Source organism: Vidua chalybeata, chromosome 3 (assembly GCF_026979565.1).
Source record: "Vidua chalybeata isolate OUT-0048 chromosome 3, bVidCha1 merged haplotype, whole genome shotgun sequence".
Taxonomy (NCBI): Eukaryota; Metazoa; Chordata; class Aves; order Passeriformes; family Viduidae; genus Vidua; species Vidua chalybeata.
Window position 1 is genome coordinate 89,214,019 of NC_071532.1, and position 14,582 is coordinate 89,228,600.

Genomic DNA, 14,582 nt, shown 5'->3' on the forward strand with positions numbered 1-14,582 from the left:
TAAGGAATTTAAGTAGAAAATAATAAGATTATTTAAATTTCACTTTTAAAACTAGATTATCATCCCTTTGACCATATCACAGAGACAGCTTTATGATATTATCTCCAAATATATCCAAACATGATAAGGAATTGATAGTGGATGTTTTTGTTGTTATAGCAAATGGAGTGGTAAGGCATGATGATAACTGGTGCTATGCATTGCTATTGTATATATAATGATGGGGTTGCTGGGCACCACACTCTTTAGGGCTTATCTTTGTCTATTTTTAAGCAAAGTGTTAATTGAGTGCAAATGTGTCTGATTCTCTGATGTAGAGAACTGTTCTTTGCTGACAGTCCTTAGTCTCTTGATTGTTCTTTTGGTATTGGCCAGCTGTGGTCTTGAGTGATGAAATACCTTAAAATATGAACTGTGCTTTCTTCAAAGTATGTATTTTGCCTTCAGTATGGTGAAGCAATCAAACCCTTACATGTAGCTTACAGGAAGAGAACAACTTTGCTATAATAAGTGCTGGGGGCCTCAGTTCAAGGAAGGAGAGGATGCTGAGGAATGTTAAAAGCAGACACTGTTATCACTCCCTTTGAGTACTGACTTTACCTTCACCTATAGTTGCTTCAGCTCTTCCCCCTCTAACCTTGAAGAAAGCCTTTCACAAATATAGTAACATAATTTATGGAAGGTGTAGCTCTAGGGAAGGACAGAAAAGAGAATATCTCCATCTTCTCTTCACAGTATTTTTACAGAAAATGTATAGGCAACCCTCTGGATTCCATGTAGGTTTTAAAAGCTCTGCCTTCAGATAAAAAGGAAAAAAATATCTCCCCCTGATAACTTAGTAGGGGATCAAACCCAGTTTCACTGATGTTCTGACATGAGATATGTATCATGAATGGATTCTTTTTGAGAAAGACTTACTATCATTCCACAATTCAAAATCTTAAAATTTCAGGACCTTCCTGCTTACAAAATAAAGAACTCTCCCCAACCTTGACAACACTCCCTTACTCTCTAAATGCACCTAGGTGAAAACTGAAAGCCCACTGGTAGAGAAAACATCTCTCTCTCTCTCCCAGTTACAACTTGTTACTTGTATTTTCTCTTTTGCGTATTCCCTGAAGTACCTCACAACATTTCTTCTTTGTCCTTGAAAAATGAATGTATTTGTATATTTGTGGCTCATGTCCCTTCCAGTGGGCTTCTTGCTTCCTAGTTCTTCTGAAATGCTAATCACCTATTTCCTACTCTCTGACATTCTCTCCCACCTTCATTTCATGTCAATGGGAGCAATTGAACCCTCCTGTGACTCTCCTGAGAAGCATTTGGTTCCCTTGTTCTCTGACTTGTATTTCTTACCTGTTGAAGGCAAGAAAGTTTTTCTCTTTTGACTTAATCATTTTACCAACTATCCTTTCTGCTGTCTTTCTTCAATAGAAAGAGTGGAAAGCCTCCCGGTCCCGCACCTTGCTTACAAGTGCTTTGCAGATATTCACAGGTGTGGGCAGAGTGCAAATCTCAATAGCTGGAAACCAACAGTTATAGGAAGAATTTGGTGCAGATCTTAACCATCTGAGCTATGAGAAACAGTTGTTTAAAAAAAAAAAGTAAATGATTAATCAAAATTTTTGAATCAAAAAGCCACCACTTTTTATTTGCAGTGATCACGGGAATTGGTAACTTTAAGTTGTAAAAGTTTCTCACATACACAACAAAAGTTTATATACATCTATGAGACTCCATCTTACACCTGGTAAGATCAAGAATAAAGCTAGGAGGGAGTAGTGTTTGATACTTTTTTTCTGGATTTTCTGTAAATCTTTAGTAATGTTGTAAGTCCAAGACATAACTTAGGTAGTTCCCTTGAGAGCATGGTAACAGATTTGCTTCTGCTGTTGCTGGTGAAACTTGGTAGGAAATACAATAATTCCACAGCCTGGGGAGGCCATACAGAAATTTCTTGCAACTGGTGTCTGGAAAAGGGCAAAGAAGGAAGGAAGGAAGGAAAAGGAGAAGGGGTTAGAAATGGAGCATGCTATTCCTTTTCCTTCCAATATGAGTTTTGGAAAAATGACTGCTTTCAACCTACAGAAAAGAACCTGGACTACAAAAATGAGGGTGTTTTTCCATCCTTCAGCCTCCTGTAATATTTCTGTAAAACCAACACAGGAGAGCAGCCACTGCAAAAAAGGAATTAGTATGGAGTTAGAAAAAAAAAAAATTCTGTTATCATAAAGAAGTGATATTCCTAAACCACTTTATTTTGCTTAATTATCCAGTAGAAATATGTTACGTTTGAGGATTTGATTTTTTTCCCCTCTCTGGTACTTATATGCACATTAGCAGGTATTCTGAATCTGGAATATCTCTTCTTGAAGCATGACTATAGTTATCTACAGTCCTGAAGCACTGCACTCTTCACAGTTAAGAAGGCAGAGCAAAGGTCAATGGAAGCTCAGATCATGACTTTTTACAGTCCAGCTTTTTCTTCAGCACACAGTTTGAGGAAGTCCAAGCTGTGGTGTTTCAGTCTCATGAATGTCTTTTGGCTTTCATTTCAGCTTGTATTGAAGGGTGGATAACTGTTTTAACGGGCACTTGAATTCAGTGTCCTTTGTAGCACACTGATCTGCATCTGTTTAAGAGGTGTTCCATGTGCTTTTGGCAGATAATATTTCCAGCCATTCTAAAATGTTTAAAGAGGCCAGTTTTCTGAAGTGCCTGCTGCTATGCTGTAATTCAAATCTGGGCTTTTGGAGTTATGGATAAATTCAGTATTTTAGATGTACTTTGTTGTGAAAATAACAATAAAAATAAAATATCTCTTCAAAATATAAATAAAGGGAAAATTAAAATATATATGTTTAATATTTTTATGGGTTATCTTTTTTAATTTGGAAAATTAAGTTTTTGGGGTTTTTTTGACACTGCGGGCACCCAACAAAATAAATTCTCACTGTGGCAATATGGAAGTTGTCAGGCCCAAAATATATAATTGCAAAAGAACAAATCATTTATTCTGGCTGAACAAAAACACTGGGGATGATTCTCAGAATGAGAAGAACAAAACTTTATGAGATTGCATAACAGATTTTGACACTCCCCATTGCCACATAGGAGACATGAAATCAAAAGGACTGATCAAACAGAAAAGCTGTTCAACCTTGCTTCATTATGCAAAATACACAACTGAATAAGTAAGATGGAGCAATATATACAGATGCCCTTTCTTTCCTTTCTTTTTTGTTCATTAGAAAATAAAACCAGAAGTTGTTGTACAGAGCATGAGACAGCTTAAAATTCAGAGTACCTAGAACTGCTTATTTTTTATAGCCTTAAACCACTTGTTAGACAACTAAGACAGATGCACAGCCATTCTAGAAAGGCATAGGCCACAGTACTGTATGTCTGCCAATCCCATTCAAAGCATGTATCCTCTCTAATTTTGTCTGTAAGTCTCACACAAATGTCTTGTAAACTACAGTGCTTAAATATAACAGGCATCCATGCTTATGAACCTGAGTCACTGCCAAATTAATTGTGAAGAAGCCATAAGGGAAACTGGTCCTTACAAGTGTTTATAGAGGATGGTTCACTGGTTATGTCTGGTGCTGCTTTCATGGGTAAACAAGTACCCTGTGTGTAATTCAGATATAGTAAATGTAGATACATCAATATGTGAATGTTGGTAGAAATATATGAATGATGTGAATGATGTGCAAGCTCATGTCTCAATATTAACAACATCTTCCAAGTGTGTGTGTGGTGTGTGTGTATGTGCATGCATTTACATGTGCAAATTTTCTCCCTAGAAAATACATTATTGGAAATCCTAATCTAGTACATTTTCACACATATTGAGAAGGAGCTATTCCTTTAAACTTAACATATATTATTGATATGCATTATGTATCATCTTCTAACTCACATGCTTATAAAATCCAGTTGGGATCAATAGGCAACCTTCCTATGTATAAATTGCTACATTTATTTAGATTTCCAAATTTTACATTAAACACAGTAGCTAATGCTTTTCTAGTGTAATAGCCTTGTTATATAGAACAAAATAATGAATCTGCTCAGACACTGGAGGTGTTGAGGGACTTACAGACTTTAATAGCTTTCATATAAAGTTAGTATATAGGATATATGCACTCAAGCATTGTCATTTTGGTTAATGAAACCTGATGGCATATTGAAACGTCTTTCTTTCTGCCTTGCACAGCTCCTCATTATAAAATATTACGTGTCTTAAGTTAAGAGTGCTCAGCACCTCCCAAAAGAGAGTCCTTAAGCAGCACAGTCATAAAGTTGCATTTCATTATGTTAATATTAAATATACACTTTTCAGACAAGGTATCAATTTTATACTGTTCACATGTTTTGGTGGCTTGCTCTTTTCAGGCTTGCTGCTTTTGCTTTACAGTAAAAGGCTGGTTTACAATGTGGCACAACCTGCTGCACCTTGGTAAAAACAAATACATTGCAGAAATGCTAAGCAACCATCCCTAGTACTGCTTTCCTGTTCCACTTTGCTTCTGATTGGCCACACCAGGATTATCACAGACCTGAGCCTGTCACTTTTGTTGAGCTGTCAAATTTGGGTGACAAGTCTCTGAAGCATTCGTCTGACATGAGGGAGGTTTCATCCATACAGAGGCTTTCCCCTAAACAAAATGGGTCAAATTGAAAGTTGCAATTTAGAGCATAACTCATACATTGAATAACACAACTGCAGTCTGCCTGTCATTTTTCATGAAAATAATATGCATAACTGGTATTTTGCAGAAAAATATGTAAGTAGACTTTAAATATCAAAGAGAATTGTTGTTTCAATAGAAGACTGGTGCTTTATTTGAGAGATTATACTTTATCACTAAGATTAATGTCTGCAGAATTCCAGAATGATTTGAAATCAATTCCAGTTGGAGAGTAAGGCCCATCTCAGATTGGTTTCCCCATTCTGTGACTTGCAGATCAGGGTCTAAAAAGTTTACATCTCAGTGGGAAATGTCCTTTATCTACTTTCACAGCAGGTGAGTCTGTCTAAGGTGAAGAATGATACCAAGAAGACTTCCACTCTGCTTTATCTTTCAGTCTTGTTTTGCTTTACTAAATTTTTTAAACAGTTCATCAGGTTAGTCACCAAGCTTTATTCTCTATTATTACACTAATTTTAAAATTATACTATTTTGACTGTAGGAATAATGAGAAAAAGTCACTGGAGAACAGCTGTGGATATATTGCCACTCCTTTGCTCATGATCTCGTAGGGCGGATTAGTCATGTGTGGGTTTAAAACATCCCTACAGGCAATGTCTTATTGCTTAAGGTTCAGAAATATGAATAATAATAAAACTAGACTATAAGCTATTTAGCTTGCTAGAAATGAAATTTAACAGCTTCAGCTCATGAATCCAGCTGTACAAAGCATTAAATTAAGAGCAACACATGGAAATCCACTGGATTGTATTCCAGAGGAACTAAGTTATGTGTTTGTTTTACCCATTAATCTGGTAAAACTAGACAAAACAGTTTTCCTTTTTTTTATAACAATAAACTTCTTATTCCATTAACATAATCCTTCTGTGAAGAAATTTGCTGCTGCAAAATGATATTTGTAACCCTGACTTATTGTTTGCTCATAAAAATCATAAAAAGACTGAATCTGTCAACTAGTCAACTTCCTTAACCCTGTAGCTAGAAATTGATGGACTAGGATGGCTTAATGTGCCCAAGAGATCATCTGCTTTTTTCTAAAAATATTGATGACTACTACTAAAGATATTGCATCTGACCAAAACCTTCATGTGCATATCCATCACAGTCACAGAACTGCTTCTAGTGTTAGTATTTGAGAATATATCCATTTAAACAAAAATTAACAACTGTAATCTTGCCTCTCAAGAACATACACTAGTCCAAAAGGAGTTTATTTTTTTTCCAAAGTAATTGTTGTTGCTGATTCTATATATGAAGCAATCATATACTGCAGGAAGAGGCGCAGTGTAAAATCCCAGGGACAAAGAGTTTCACAGATATTATCGTAAGATATATTTGAGCCTTGTGTAGCAGAAGAAGTTTCATTTAGGAAATTTCTGTGTTAAATTATATGACTGCTGTTGAGAAGGGATAAGTAAGGAAATAGGGGTGACAGTATAGTGGGCTTCATAAAAAGGTGAGCTTTGCATCTGTTACAAATACAATTAGCAAATATGCAGATGACACCAAGCTGGGGGGAATGTCAATCTGCTGGAGGGTAGGCGGGCTCTGGGAGGGATCTAGACAGGCTGGATAGATGGGCCAAATCCAATAGTATAAGGTCTAACAAGACCAAGTGCTGAGTCCTGCATTTTGGCCACAACAACCCCCTGCAGTGCGACAGGCTGGAGACAGAGTGGCTGGACAACAGGTAGAAAGGGACCTGGGGATACTGACTGATGGCAGACTGAACATGAACCAGTGTGTGCCCAGGTGGCCAGGAAGGCCAGTGACATACTGGCCTGTATTGAGAATAGTATGGCCAGCAGGTCTAGGAAAGTCATTCTGCTTGGCACTGGTAAATCCACAACTCAAATACTATGTCCAGTTCTGGACCCCTCAATTTAGGAAGGATGTTAAGCTGCTGAAGTATGTCCAGAGAAGTGCAACTCAAATGATGAAGGGTCTAGAACACAAGTCCTATGAGAAGCCACTGAGGGAGCTGGGGTTGTTCAGAAAAGGAGGCTCAGGGAAGACCTTATCACTCTCTACAACTGCCTGAAATAAGGCTGCAGCCAGCTGAGGTTTGGTCTCTTCTCCCAGACAACCAGCAATAGGACAAAAGAACACAGTCTTAAGCTTGCACCGGGGGAGGTTTAGGCTGGACATTAGGAAGAAGTTTCTCACAGAAAGAGTGATTGGGCATTGTAATGGGCTGCCCAGGGAGGTGTGCAGTCAGCATCCCTGGAGGTGTTGAAGGAAAACTGGATGTTGCACTCAGTGTCACAGTTTGATTGACAAGGTGGTGTTTTGGTCATAGGTTGGACTTGATGATCTCAAAGGTCTTTTCCAACTTAATTGATTCTGTTATTCTGTGAATACTCGTTGGGGTAGTGCAAAAGTAGAGCAAAAGTGAACATGTGGCAACTTGTCTTCCTCCAGACCCTAGATGCAACACCTGTACAAAGGCCAACTACCTTGTCATTACACAGGATTTCAGGATTTTTTATTTTGCAAGGGGAAAAAAAGTGCTTTTTCTCTTTTTTTTGTCTTTTTTCCCTTTGCCTAGGGGCAAATCCTTCTTCTGAGGCCAAGATAACTCCTTCTACATTGCACTTGTATTTTGGCAGCACAGGGCAGGACACCGGCTTTGGGGCATGTCTCTGTACAAAGCAGTGTACCAGTAATGGCTAATGGGAACCAGCCCAATGACCAGCTGCTAGTGAGATCTCTTCCTTCTGCAGAGTACTGAGTGACACCAAGAACAGGATGCTCTGCTTACTTATCCCCAGCCCGCACAAAAAGATGAATCACTATCAAAGTCTTGATTCATATCTCGTATGAAGTCAGGTGTCCCCTGTTGCCTGGATATCCTTTACTGCTAGGCAGCATTTTCAGGAGCAAGTTGACTTTATCACAGCCACAGATCCATAAACTTTATTGACTTCTGACATCATCCCTCACTGTGTTGCTAGGTGAAATCACAATTGAACAAGTGTTGTTCTTGTTATCATGGTTATTGCCTATTCAGGTACTGTAAATAGTCTTGTGTTTTGTAGTACTACAAATGGAAGGGCTTACTTATGGCACCATAAAAGGGAGCAATCAAATATTTAAAATTATGACCTGATTAGTATCCATATAAAAAACATGACATTGCATATTGGTGCACATGATGTGTTCACATCAGATGTATGAATTCAGATACCTCTTCTGTCCATATTAAGATACAATTAACACCAGCTGTAAGGTCTAGCTAGGAAGTAACCTGTCTCAGGATCTGGAATCTATTGGTTACTATAGGAAATCAGACAGTAATTTAAAAATACTTCTAAAGTAAAAGTCTCTAATTCCACCTAGTGTCAACTGGGTAAATAATTATTATATTTATAAACTTTCTTTTGTAGCTATCTTTTCATGCATAAAGACAGTAATCCTTAGAATTCTGCTGAGCTCTTAGCTTCCAAGATATCTTATGCAAAGAAAATAATTCCTACAAGTTAAGAATTACCTAAATATGTACTGTAATAAGAACACTGTAATGAGCTTGAAGTGTTCTGTCTGACATGTGATAGATCCTTGTTTTGAAGTTTAAGACAAAATGTGGTAGATTCAATTTTAACCTTGGATAAAAAGTCATAATTTTCTGATTTGTCGTGATGATGTATTGGGAATCAAAGGAATCACTTGTTTTCTTAAGGGTATGGAAATAAAATGTGAGTTTGTTTTTAAAAACTGAATCACTGTTTAAGATATTATTCCTAGGAAATACGTTTTCAGTATTTCCTCCCCTCTTTCTCTCAGCCTAGCAACCCAACCTATTTAAGCAAGACATATTATATTTTTTTCATAAAGATTTCTTTCAAACACCTTTTTTTTAAAGTCTCCAATTTTTGTGGGAATATGTAGAATAATAGGCCACTTATGCTCAGTTAATCCTGAATGTGCATCTCATTGATTGTGGACTTCATTCACTCTCACTTTGATTCATACTTTGGAAAGCCCAAATCACTGGTGTTGTTCATAAAGACCTTTAAGGCTCACTGACAATAACAATTTTATATTTCTTTAATTCTTTAATGAATTATTTATTCCATGTCTCTATATAGTACCAGATGCACAATAATTCATGGCTGTACATTTCAGATAAACCACATTTTGATTACAGTGCAACAATTACTGCCCTTAACAGGCGATTTATGTTTCTACAGAATGATCCCAAATCTGTCTGGACAGACTACAGGATTAATGAGAATAATGGTGCTGAATTATTCATCAGGCAGTGCTCATTAATATAGCTGATTGCTGCACATTTTCCAGCAGAACGGACACTTCAGCTATTTTTGCTTTTTCTATATAATTGTTTTCTGGCTGAAGCCTTCATCAAATTTATCCCTTGAAGCAGAAATTTTTGCCCTGGTTAGAATTTTACCTCCAGCTTCAGAGATCCCCACCTACTCCTCTACTGCTAGAGCTGGCTTTGACCTCTCTTCCTTCTAAGAATGGCTGAATGAACTCCCTCTGTACCATATCACTATTCAAATGCCATAGCAATGATTTGTTCAGATATCTAACTATGGCAAACAAAAATTTTCCTTGGTTTTCTTAAAATGTTTTTAACAATGCATGCACTTCTTCATAATCACAATGTTAACTCCTTGTCACAGATAAACAGAGGACAGCAAGAGATCCTGTACCCTGTCTACCATATTTTCCTAGCTTTTTCTGTCTAAAAGGAACAGGGCTGGCTATATTTTATATTCTTTTGTCAAAAATAGGCTTTTAAAAGTTGATTTTTTTTTTCTGACTACCTTTCTCTAACCACATTTCTATTCTCCTTTGATAAACTGGATAGGAAACATGTTTTATTTGATGTCTGGATACAGTCAATCTCAAGGCAAGCATGCAAGTGTGGTTATATTTTCATATGTTCATCATTAGCATCTTATACACATTACCTGAATGATCTCTTGCTGGAAATCATTGTTTTAGTAGAAATAAAATAGTCTACAGGTACAACCAAATTCCTTTAGAACTCGCATTTTCTGAATTAGCATCCTATGAACTTTCTATCCATACTATAAAAAACATATGCATCAAATGTGTAATCTCTGAAGCAGAGAATCCTGTCCGTGATGGTAGCCAGCACCAGATGTTTTACATGAAGGTGCAAAATCCCCTACAGTAGGCAGATGTTGGATTATTTATCTATTAAGGAGGTCTCATCCTAAACCCTGATACTTAAGAGATTGTCTGAAGCCCAAAAGCATGAAGTTTTATTTTCATTCCAGAACTCCTCTTTAGTGCCTGACTAAGTTTTACTCTTTGAGAGGGTTTGTTGTGGAGCAGTGGCAGGAATTGAGTTATGTGGGCTCCAGATGTAGGTTCAGTATTGTTTCCCATGCTAGAGTAACATGCAAGAGAAAAATCTGCTCAGAGTAACTGGAATATTGAACTGCTTAGCTGTTAGTCTCTGGCAAACATAAAAGAGTAAAACGTAGCTAGAAAATCACATTTCTCAACATTTTAGAAATTAAAGTGATATTCACTGAGACAACGGAAGACACGTTCCTGACTCCAGGCTATATGGCTGCTAAACTCCAAATTCTTGCTACAAGACATGGAGACCTCTGTCCTTTTAGAAACAGTTGGACATACTTTTGTAACAGAAAAGTTTTGGCAACTTAAATAGAGTGGTCACTACATCAGGTCCAGATGTAATGTGGGTAAACACCACTGTGTTTACAATGGGAACACAAGGTCATTGTCTCATGAACATATGTGGTGACAACAATATGGGAAGGAGCAGGAAATGGATGCTAATGAGGCTGAAGAACCAAAGTCTCTCTGGGACCAATTGTGAAATAAACTTAAAGCTCCCCTTCCTGGCTGTCAAGCACTAGAGCTGTCTTACTGCCTCTGTGGTTGCAATGCTGTCTCTCCTGCCTGCGCTGGGTCTTCTGGCACCCCATGGTGACCTGCTTCCCTTTGTTTATGCTTCTCAAAAGACCCACTAAACTCATATTACCTTCAATCTCTGTTAGTGCTCTCCTTGAGCTCAGAATAACAAATCTGATTTATAATAATTGAGGCATTGTGTCGAATGATGTTCCTTAACATGGTGCAAAACACCTCAAAAATTTTAACTGAAGTTCTGCATGAGCAGAAAAGGAATAAAAAGTTTTAGCAAAAAACAAACAAACAAACAAACAAACAAAAAACCCCACAAACCAAAACCCAAACCAAAAAACCCCAAACACAATAGTTTTAAGTCCAAAAGTCTGTTTACCTGTTGACCTTCTGGAAAACTATAGATCTTAAAGAATCTTGCTGCACTAGGATCTGCAATATATAAAGGTCAAAGTCAGAACTACCGTAACACTACTGTATTACTATAGAACTAGTGAAATACTTTATGTATTGTTTTTGATTCCTTATCACTCGAATTCCTGGCTATACAGTGATGCAGTGTCAACATTTGGTTTGGCATTTAGGATTGTCTCCTAGTAAATGGGAAGTGTAGGTCCAATACTCTGAAAGCTTCTCAAACTCAGCCAGGAACTTTGTAGCTATTCCTCTGTGCTTGATGTTTCCTACTGGCCAAAATTCAGTGGCTACCTTTTCAACATGTGCACGTGCTGCCCTGCCTGGAAAACACCAAAGTTTCTTTGTCACACTGGAAAAACAAGTCTGCACCTAAACTGGAGCAAACACTTCCCTGAGGGTGATGTGGACACCTAGATCCCTCCATTTACTCCAGAAAAAATGCAGCTCAGGCAGCTTAAACCTGTATAAAAGATTATAAATGTGGCAATGCCTAATTTAAGTGACTAAAGTAGGAGTTTGACTAATGCTGTCCGTGTCTATTTTTTTTCCTCTGCAGTCTCATGCAGATTGGATCTGTTTGTTATGAGTTAATCGTGGTATGCAGTTCACCCCCACACTTACTGACTTCCCCATAGTGGGATGGAGGAGAGAAACAAAAGCACAGAGGTGAGAAACCTTGTGAGTTGAGATAAAGACAGTTTAATGGGGAAAGCCAAGCTGTGCATGCAAGCAAGGCAAAATAAGGAATCGACTCAGCACTTCCCATTAGAAGGCAAGTGTTCTGCCATTTGCAGCAAAGCAAGGCTCCATCACATATAACTGTTACTTGGGAAGACAAATGCCATAAACCTGAATGTCACCCTGTTTCCTCCTTCCTCAGCTTTTATTAGTATGTTGACCATTTTGCAGTTGGCTGTCCCAGCTGTGTCCCAACTTCTTGCCTTCCCTCAGTCTACCACTGAGAGAAACAGAGAAAGATTTGACAAGGATCAGGAATAAAATAATAAAACATGAGTGTCTTATCAACACTGTTTACATCACAATACCAAAACACAGCACAGTACAAGCTGTGATGAAAACAATTAACTCCATCCCAGCCAAAACTAGCACCCTGTTGTACTAAGACCACACTAACACTTCTGAAAGTCATTATTTGCAATCAGAAAGATGAGAAAATTATGAATTTCCCTAAGAAAATTCTAGTTCTTGTGCTGTCAAATAATTGTGATGCTTAGAGACATGTTTTATTGATAGACTTGGCAGTATTGGGTTAATGGTTGAACTCAATGATTCTAAAATTCTTTCCAAACCTAAGCAATTTTATGATTCTCTGATAATTGTATGAGCTGACACATAGACCTTAAAACTCCCAGATGTAGTATGTGAAACAAATCTTTTCCCATCCTGGTATACAAACATCTGCTTTGGAGGTGAATTGTGTTTTAAACTGGGGAAAGAAATAATTAAGGCTAGCATGGAATGGTTGAAACTGCAAATGGCGTTCTGGTTATGAAAAAGAATACTGTTCTGTTTCACAGAATATTGCTTAAGCAACACTGTGAGTCTTAAACATAACAAAAGTAAGATGTATTCTGCTTCACAATATCACATTAGCATTTTAATTTAAAGGTATTGTAGGTTTTTTCTGCCTGGATGAAGTTTGCAGGTAAATTTTTGTTAGAATGCTGTGGATTCAAGAATGTGCTTTTTGTTGCAAATGAAACATGAAGTAGTGCACATCAATTTTTATGTGACTAAATCTTGTACTAGTGATGAAGATAGGAAAATAAGATGTAAGAAACCTGACTTTTCCCAAGTTTTTTTTTACTTTATAGTGCTGTTGCTACCATTCTGCTAAAAAGGAAATCTCTGAATGTCAATACCATTCCAGTAATTCCTATGTCAGTCTTTCCTCTAGAGTTACAGTATTCATTTGCCTGGTTTAGTCTTCACTATTGAAGCCAAAAAATACAATTCTTTGTCCTACTTATGCATACTACTAAAGAGGATTTTATATCATAGGACTGAATTGAAAACTTCAATCTGACTCTGAAGTTAAATACAAACAGAAATAGAGAAAAAAAAATGATGCACACATATACTTGATGATCTCAGATTACTTTGCATTACGGCACATGTGATATTTGTTTTTATCCTATGCTACACACTATTCCAATTTATTTTTCATTATTTAGTGGTATTTTGTCTAAAAGTTTTTGTTGTGTTGATAATTTAAAAACTGCTTTCAGTTACTGTGGATATACAGTTTAATTGCACATTGTTTAGACAAAATGATATGAAGTAAATTGAAAAACACAAAACTGCCATATTAAACATGAGCAAACTACCTTGGCAAGCACATCCTTTATGTGCAAACACAAACTTTTCTTTGTCTCTTAAGTAGTAACTCTGCCTTTTTTACTGTTTACTTTCCAAATTTAGCAAGTTTATACTGCACCAGAAGACTTCTCCATTGGTTTTTTTGTTTTTTTTTTTTTTTTTGTCCTAACTTGAGTAATGTTGGTGACAGAAGAAATAGAAAAATTCTGGTGTCAGACTGGTCACTATACTATAATTTCAACTGTTGCTATTGCTCTGGAACAATTTAATGATGAGGAATAGCAATTTGGGACATACTGCAAGTAATTTTAAAAGTACAGCTATATGGCAAATGCCTCAAAAAATCCCTCAAATGTTTATTCCTGGTATGCCCACAAAATATGTTTTGCACGTTAACTTAGTAAATAGAATAATAATAAAAAAAAAAGAACATGCAAATTTAGTTTTTGGGTTTATATCATCTACATGCATTTGTGTTTTATTGGATAATGCCTAATTCATTTTCACTTGCTGGACAAGTTTGAAATAGAGAAGTTGCATATGGTTTGTAGAAGATGGTTCATTTTGATACTAAAATATGTAATTAAAATAAATCGGAATAATTGCTCCCTAAGAGAACATAAAAGGTTCAGGTCTTTAACTCTTTTTTCCTGTTTGGAAAGCACCACTCCCAGAATACAGTGCAGGTACAATTTTCAGGTTGTTTTGACTAAACTCTGATAAAAGCTCTCTATTTGAGAAGCAATGGATATAGCATAAAAGTGTTCCCAGCATTTCTTTATCCAATAAACATTACCTAAGAGTAATTTATAGTTTCTCTTTATCCTTCTTTATGTAACAGAGTCACTTTTTTAAGAAACAAGTAAACTGGCTTCACTGACAATCAGTACTATTTTGTTGTGTCTTAATAACATAAAGAGAGGAAGGAAATCAGAGATTACTGCATATTGCACCTTATAATCCCTATAAGAAATCACATCAGTATTTATTGGCAGAGACGACTAGGTGGAGATGGAGATACTAAGTACATTGATGTGAAAAAAGGAGATGGAAACAGTCTGTATAACAGTAGGCAAATCACTTGCTCTGAAAAGGAAATATATCCTTCAATATTATAATAGCACCTTGAAAATCCATTCAGGAATTGGCTCATAGTTTCTCCTGATACTGTCAAGTGGTAGGTCAGGTCACTGAGACAAAGAAATCACAGTCTAAATG